General features: G+C 36.6%; 1 long non-coding RNA gene across 1 annotated transcript; it reads left to right on the top strand.

Moving 5' to 3' along the window:
- The first annotated feature begins 874 nt into the window (after positions 1-874).
- Positions 875-7,874, top strand: LOC122331484. Its single transcript, XR_006248189.1, has 8 exons — positions 875-1,024; positions 5,988-6,063; positions 6,153-6,186; positions 6,274-6,478; positions 6,587-6,732; positions 6,819-6,990; positions 7,263-7,363; positions 7,462-7,874. It is a non-coding gene; the product is annotated as an uncharacterized LOC122331484 (long non-coding RNA).
- The last annotated feature ends 437 nt before the right edge of the window (positions 7,875-8,311 follow it).

Below are 8,311 nucleotides of genomic sequence, written 5' to 3' on the forward strand. Positions count from 1 at the left end.
ATGTAACTGGCGATGCTCTCTCTCTTCCCAGACAGCTTAGATTGAGAGGTGTTCAGTCCGCAGAAATAAATCAAGTACAGAAAGCTGTCCAGGTAATGGGAGTTGTTGGAGAGGATGAAGAAGTGCTCCGTATAGTCCTCGAGAGAGCGATCCCCCTGCTCCAGCAGGAGGATGAGGATATTCGGGTCAAAAATCGGGGAAGACATTTACAAAAAAAAAAAAAAAAAAAAAAAGGGAAAACACGCTGCAAATACTTTTGTATGGTCCGTTCTGTAACCGTGTGGTTTGCGAGAAGGAGCACTCAACAAGAAAAATAAACTTAAACAGTTTAAATCTTCTATGAACAAAATAAACAATATATTTGGCAGGCAGGCAGGCAGGCCAGCCAGCAGGCGGCGATAAGTGAATTCATTCAAGTGATTCATTCGATGAAGCAAGTGACTGGCTGTGTTCGAAATGGCATACTTGCTTACTGCTTACTAACCAGTACACAGTGCATACTGCCTAGTTTTTTTTTTAAGGAATAGTGTACAAAACGGGCAGGCAGGCAGGCGGGCGGGCGGGCGGGCAGGCGGGCAGGCCTGGCATTTAAGACAAGAATGAACGATTAAACAGAAGCAGACTGGAACTTAAATACACACAGGAATTGACTAAATTAACAGGACACAGCTGAAGACAATTAGACAAATAACAGAACACATGGCACAAGACAAAACGAGTCCACATGTGTGACAAATACATGCATTCAGCTATATTACTATATATCATGACTTTCCATCTCCAAATTTAAGACCTCTTGAAATCATGATTAAGACTTTCTTGTATAAATTAAGACCTTTTTAAGACCCTGGGGAAAACCTGAGCCCATGTCTCATTCGGTCATCAATCCACCCGCCCTCTCTACGTCAAGATGTCAGGAAATCACATCTGAACAATAGAAGTCTATGTTTAAAAGTGAAAGTAAAATCGTATAAGTTGACTGCTTACATATTAGAATCTTCATTCTTGTACAGGACAGAATACGGTGAGTACATTTGCTCTATGTTAGAAGTTTTATTAACTGTTGTTTACTGTTGTAACTGCGTGGCTTTAGGCTTTGGAAGTTGAAGATGCAAAGCTCAGATGCTAGAGAGATCTGGGAATCCTTTCGGTGGCCAATCAAGTTTGTAAATCAAATGCTTGTGTTTATTTGATTATTGATTTATGCTCTTCTGGGTTAACTGTTAGTGGCCTCGGACAACAAAACGGTCTGAGACCAGGTGAAGGTGCGCAAGAGTGATTTTACAGCTTTTTGTGATGGCATTGCAAGACGCCTTTCATTTGCATTGCCACAACCTGAACCCATCACAACCCACAGCACTATTTGTATTGGCATCTGCCCTATCTTGCATCTATGTAATAAATAATTTTGATATTCTTAATTGGTTACATGCAGAGCACACCTTTCTGGTTTTCTAGCTAAACTGTTAAAACCTTACTAAGTTAATGGTTAGAAAACTAGATTTATTACCCAAAAGTCACAAGTTTTAGTCTCAGTATACCAACAGGAACTGTAGGAGAGTGAATGATCAGCACTTTTCAGTACCCACAATTGAAGTATCAGCAACAGAACTCCCTTTCTAGTTTGCAATTACCCTTCCCCTGTCTGTTAGCCTCTTTAGGATGAGTCTCTTTATATATTCCCCAATTGTTAGTCGCATTGGATAACAGCATCTGCAAAATTTTGATTCGAGAATCAGTGTCCAGAGATTAAGCACCATTGGGGCAGGCAGCAAACAATCAGTAACAGACAGGAAAACCAAACACCAGACAGAAATGACAGCCAGAGTAAATTAAGACTTTGCACTTCAACTAGCGTGAGTGTGTGTGTCGTGATCAATCCCAGGTATGAGGCAAATGGGGTTCTAAAGGGAAATGGTCACAATTTGGGTAACGGATCCCGCTGATGATGCGGTGGAAGTGGTAAGGGATCTTCTGTTGTAACAGAATGAAAATTTGCGTTTTCCTTCAGACCAACGTGAAAAAATCGACAAGTGGGTGGGCAATATGTTAATATTTCAATATAACATGAAACAGCTTGGGACTCGTTTTAAAAAAGACTGATTTCAATAATTCAACTTTTTCTTTAAAGCGACAATAGCTTTATGCACAGGGAACTTTCAGATTAAAAACTCTGCAGGATGTTAAATTCACTTAAAGCTGTGTTACACACATAAAAGGTCATACATTACCCTTAAAAGGTCATACATTGTGTGTAATATTTTAGACTTAATTACATGTACCGTGTGGCTGTCAAATCTTAACCAAGATTAGACAGCCAGCCAAACTCCCTTCATGACATGAGAGTTGTAGCTCTGTTTAATAGAGACTGCATGTATACATGAACAAAGGAGTGAAGCTGAAAATAAACACTAAAAGTGCACTGCTGTCTACTAACGTCTGACAGACGTCTTTCAGATTTCAGTTTTACATACATTCTAAATCATAAACATCTTAAAGACATCTGATAAACATCTATTTGTCATCTAAAAGGAGACTTCTACTATATGTATTACAGATCAAACAACCTTAATAATATGTCTTGCAGATGTAAATGCAGACGTCAAATAGACGTCTTCTAGATATATGCGTGCTTTCTGGGAATTGACCGCTAGAGGTCCTATTTACTCTAACAGGATAATACCTAAATGGCAGAACAACATGGCATCTGCCCTATCTTGCATCTATGTAATAAATTATTTTGATATTCTTGATTGGTTACATGCAGAGCACAAATTTAAAGTATGGGTCACCATACTCTGTCATAAGTCACCTGGTTTTCTAGCTAAACTGTTAAAACCTACTAAGTCTTCTAAGTTAATGGTTAAATGAAAACTAGATTTATTACCCAAAAGTCACAAGTTTTAGTCTCAGTATACCAACAGGAACTGTAGGAGAGTGAATGATCAGCACTTTTCAGCACCCACAACTGAAGTATCAGCAACAGAACTCCCTTTCTAGTTTGCAATTACACTTCCCCTGTCTGTTAGCCTCTTTAGGATGAATCGCTTTATATGTTCCCCAATTTTAAGTCGCATTGGATAAAAGCATCTGCAAAATGACTAAATGTAAATTTAACTGCACACTGCTCCCGCGGTGCTACAAAAATGTCTGCCTACTGCTGTCTGTGTATTTCCATATTTGAACGTGTCATCTGTAAATTAGCTGTTTAATTTATATTTGGGGAATCGAATCTTAAGGATTCGAGTTGATTTGATTACACTGATTCGAAATTCATAGAATACACTTTATTAAATAATCCATCCAGCGTTTAGCAGAATTTTGTGTACCTTACCAATTCTGTTTTTTTTCCGTGATCAGCAAAATAAACAGACAATTAGTTTGTGTTCACAGCAGTTCCCCTTTTCTGAGGATCCTAGGATCCTGTTCCAGCACACAGACAGCCTGTGGCTTGTAGGAACAACCGCAGCGAAGCATTCGTTTCAATCTGCCTGAGGGGGGGCCAGGCAGGCCCCACTTGGACCCCCGACTAAGACCAGCTACTACTGCATAGTGATGTGCTGCAAGAGCAACCACACACATTTTCAGAGTGGAGGGTCACAACCTACGGGGCAGATTCTCTTGCAGGAAAGAAAGCACTACTGCATTCGAGCATCTTTGGGGGTTCTCTCTGCGAAAAAAAAATCAGTGAACAGTCTAGTGATGTTGAAAGTGATGCGTTTTCAGCTGTCGTTTGAAGATTGACAGGGATCCATCATTCCAGGATAGGGGTGGGGAAATGATGAATGAATAATAATGTTCTGGAGAGAGATTTCGAGCCTCTCTGTCATTGCTCACTTTCAGATCTCAGACTTCTCAAGGGGATGTAGTTTTGTAACAGTAAATAGAAATAGATAGGTGCTGAGCATGTGACTGGTATATATGCAATTATAAGTGTCTTGAACGTTATGAGAGCTGCAATTGGGAGCCAGTGCTCTTTTGGGCTCATTAAAGACTAATTGTACTGCTGCATTCAGAACCATTTGTAGAGGTTTGATTGTGCTTGCAGGAAGTCCAGTCAGAAGAGTATTGTCCAGCCTAGAGATGACAAGGGCTTGGAAAAGAAGTTGTGCAGCGTGCTCTGTAAGAAAGGGCCAGGAGTCTCATTTATATACATTACGTACGCAGAAAACAGGGCTAAAAAGATGCATACACCACTTCCTGTTTAAAAAATTTGCGCACCTGCATACAAACTCTGACCCATGCATACATACTTTTTTCCTGGAGTGATTTGAATGAATAATAAAGTAAAAACAATGATTTAAGCTCTGTTTTCATGTCAATGTACACATATTTACATTAAATATTACACTCTCGTTAATTACATAAAGTCATTACAGAGAAGTTAAATTTAGTGGAATGCCTTAAGCGAAGATCAATTTTTAGCTTGAACAATGATCAATGATATTTATTAATTAATTACATCGATATAATGGCACACTACTGGATTTGGTGGCCGAACTGTCCAGTATTTGGATTAAATAAGTTTTTGAGCACAACTGTAATTCAAAAGTGTTTGTCAAAGGTTACACCAAGATTTCTGACCAAAGTTGTGTGTGCTTGTGTAAGGAGCTGAATCAAAAACCTGTAATACAATAAGACTAATCTGAGAAGGGATATCCAAAGGAACAAAAGGACTTCAAAAAGAGAATAAACAACCCCCCCCAACCAATGTTGTTTACTTTTTGAAGTCCTTTTGTTCCTTTGGATATCCCTTCTCAGATTAGTCCGCATTTTTCGCATTGTTGGCGTGCTAGGGTGAGTCGATCAATGGATGGAGCCGGGGGCACATTTTTGAGATCTTGACTTCTGGCCACCAAACTGGCTTAGCATGCTATTACTTAGGGAACGCATAAAAAATTACTCCTTTTGAGTCTATTGAGGAGATGGCTGAATTAAGGTAAGCGATCTACGGGGTAGACTCTGGCTAAGACCTGGACTAGCCCAGATGTGTCGTGAGTCTGTTCTGGTCAAACAAGGTCTCTAAGCGACCCAGACTCCTAACGAACGATAAGTCGAAACTAGGAAATATTACAGTTAATTAATGATCCGAATTTAATCACAACTAGAGGGATCAGTAGTTACATTTTAATAAATAGTACTAAAATCACGAAAGACTGAAGTCAGATAAAATTATATATAAGGTCAGTGCTATAATTGGAAACACAAAAGATTAATAAATATCAGTGATTTTTAACGAGATGCAAAGAAAAGACCGAACATTAACCTTCGACCAGGGCCTCGGAATTCTGTTCTTCAGGAAAAGGGGGACCCTTACAGTTGTAGTGGTAAGGCATTTGAGGTCAAATGAAGAAAGGAGTGAATGGGAATCTGAAGCATGAGGTTTGTCTAGATGAATTTTGAAGAGTTTGTGTCCCATCTTTATTTGTTCAGTGACTCCCAAACTACTGTATTTGATTAACAAATATTTTTTCTCTATAGTGATTGGTTGATTTTATTAAAAGCTCACAAAACACTGCTTCAAACACTACAAAAGCGGCACCTAGTGGCAAAAATGTAATTTGCATGTTTTTTTCAGATCAACGAGTGTGCAATATGCTAATGTTTACTTTTGACAGCACGAAACAGCTTAGGACTGGTTTTGAAAACGACTTGTTTTAATGATTCGGAGGTTTGTCTTTTAAGGGACAATAACTTCATACACAGGGCACTTTTAGATTTAAAACTTCCCTCTAACCCCATCTAACTGTAATACTCACAGGTTGCAATTTATTTTTTACATGTTGTCTTCAATTGTTTTCTAATATTTGTCTTATATTTACCTCTCATTTAGTATGTTATCATTTTTCATTTTAGTTTTAATTTATTTTCTTATGTTTTGGTTTTGGTTAGCTAAGTTCACAAACTGAATCATGTGTATCGTACGGTTTAAATCTGCTTCATGACTGCTTTGGCTCTACAATATTTCCCTCCATCTTTACTTGCAGTGAAAACTCTTCTAAAATTGTATTTTGAACAGTCTGCGTTATTCAGAAGAAATGGGCAACTCAAAATCCAAATTCGGTGAGTCTCTCATTTAAGAAAAATCAGATATAACTAATTAAACAGTTCTTCGAAAAATATAATAATGTGTTATAATTATTCTCTCACAGAATTTGATAATCCATGGAGAGATAATACTTTGGGGTTTGTGATTTTCTTTTTAAAATCATAGTCAGCTGACTTTATTGTTTTACATGTTCTAATACAGTTATTGTACTCGCTTTTGTTTAGGAAGGAAAAGAAAGATGCCTTAATGAAAGGAATCAAAAATATTGAACCATACAACAGAGATTTGAAATTCTTGAGGATCTTGCTTGTAGGTCCCTGTGGTTCAGGAAAATCAAGTTTCATAAACTCAGTTAATAATGCCTTCAAAGGCCGCATAACCAGCTGTGCACAGTCTGATAGCATTGGTGGTACAAGTTTCACAGTTCATGTAAGTTTATGATGTGTGTACTTCTTTATTTAAATTATTTTAATAAATGGGTTTTTTTTTGCTTCAGCTAATAAATATTTTATTTGTCATACGTTTTTTTTAATGTAGTACCAACCGTTTGAAATCGAATGTGGAAATTCCACCTTGCATGTTGTCTTCAATGACGTTATGGGCCTGAAACAGGATCTATGAGAGGATGCCCTGTGGAGGACATCATCAAAGCCATCCATGGCCACATTCGATCTGATTATGTGGTAAGCAAAGTGTTTGAAATACTTCCTAGATAAAAGTCTTCAAACATATTTTACACCGACATCTTTGTGGTTTTTGTAAATCTTAGTTTAATCCAGGAAAACCTGTATCTTCGGGGGATGAACATTACATTGAAAACCCAACCATCTCTGATCAGGCCTTCTGTCTAGTGTACGTTTTGGCAGCTGATAGAATCCAATTTGAAAATGACAGTGTTTTAGAAAAGATGAGGGATATTCGAATGCAAGTCAGATCTTTAGGTAAGACTAATATGTTGCTCTTACTTTTAATGGATTCTACAAACTATTAATGTAACGTTCTGACATAGCAGTTTACCATTGATCATACAGTTTCATATAATAATACAATAATATATTATATTTTTAATATAACAATACATAATAAAAGTTAATATTACAATATTTAATTTAAGCTTATAACAAGCTTATGAGTGCTTAAAAATGAAATTAAAATGTATGTAGATGTGATGTCCAAATCGTGAATAAAATGTAACTCTTTGCGCATATTGCAGGTTTGCCACAGATCATTATCTTGTCAAATGTGGATGAAGCATGTCCATTGGTAAAAAGTGATTTAAAGAAGGTCTATACAAGCAAAAAAATCAAAGAAAGGGTAGATATTAAGCATTCTTATAATTACAAGTCTCAGGCTGCATATTTTGTTTTATTTAAGTTTGAACTTGACCTTTTGATTCTTTGGTTCTTCTACAGATGATATGGTGCAAAAATAAACTGGGTATTTCAATGTGTCACATCTTTCCAGTGAAGAACTACAATGAGGAAATTGAAACCAATGATGACATGGATGTTCTGATTTTACAGGCATCAACTCAAATGATACAGCTGGCTAATGATAACATGAAGAAACGCTTGTCTCAACAGACATAGTTTTCAAGCACAAATCCTTGTTGTGCCTCATTCTTGCTGATTTAAACTATTTGGATGATTTTTATTAAAAACAACAGTCAAATATTTTTAAATACTACAGTTTTAAAATCATTAAAATATAGCCAAGAGACTTAGGTTTTATTAAAACTGTTAAAATGATTGTTGAAAATTATTTTTAAAGGCAATGATATGATTCAATAAACAATGTTATGCACAAAACCTGTCCTGAAAGAGTATTCTTTTCCTGTGGATTAGTATGTTCTAATGACAGAAGCCTGCTAAAGGTGCACAATATTAGATCTTTAAGCTAAACTGCACATTACGACAAAATATTTTAATGAGAACAGTGATCATGTGCACTTATTTTTGTTAGTTAGAAAAAGTTTATAGATTTTACGTTTGAAAGAGAGGCACATGTAGCAAATAAGCTAAAAAGGGAAATTTATATAAATAAAAAAACCTTGACGATCGGACCAAGGTGAACTCAAACACACAGGACTTAAATATACAACGTAAATACTTAATAAATAAGACACAGCTGAACACAATGACAATTAACTAAAAGAGTCCACGTGTGACAACATTAAACTGAATATATATACAGTGGGTACAGAAAGTATTCAGACCCTCTTAAGTTTTTCACTCTTTGTTATATTGCAGCCATTTGCTAAAA

Source organism: Puntigrus tetrazona, unplaced genomic scaffold (assembly GCF_018831695.1).
Source record: "Puntigrus tetrazona isolate hp1 unplaced genomic scaffold, ASM1883169v1 S000000001, whole genome shotgun sequence".
In the NCBI taxonomy this organism is placed as follows: Eukaryota; Metazoa; Chordata; class Actinopteri; order Cypriniformes; family Cyprinidae; genus Puntigrus; species Puntigrus tetrazona.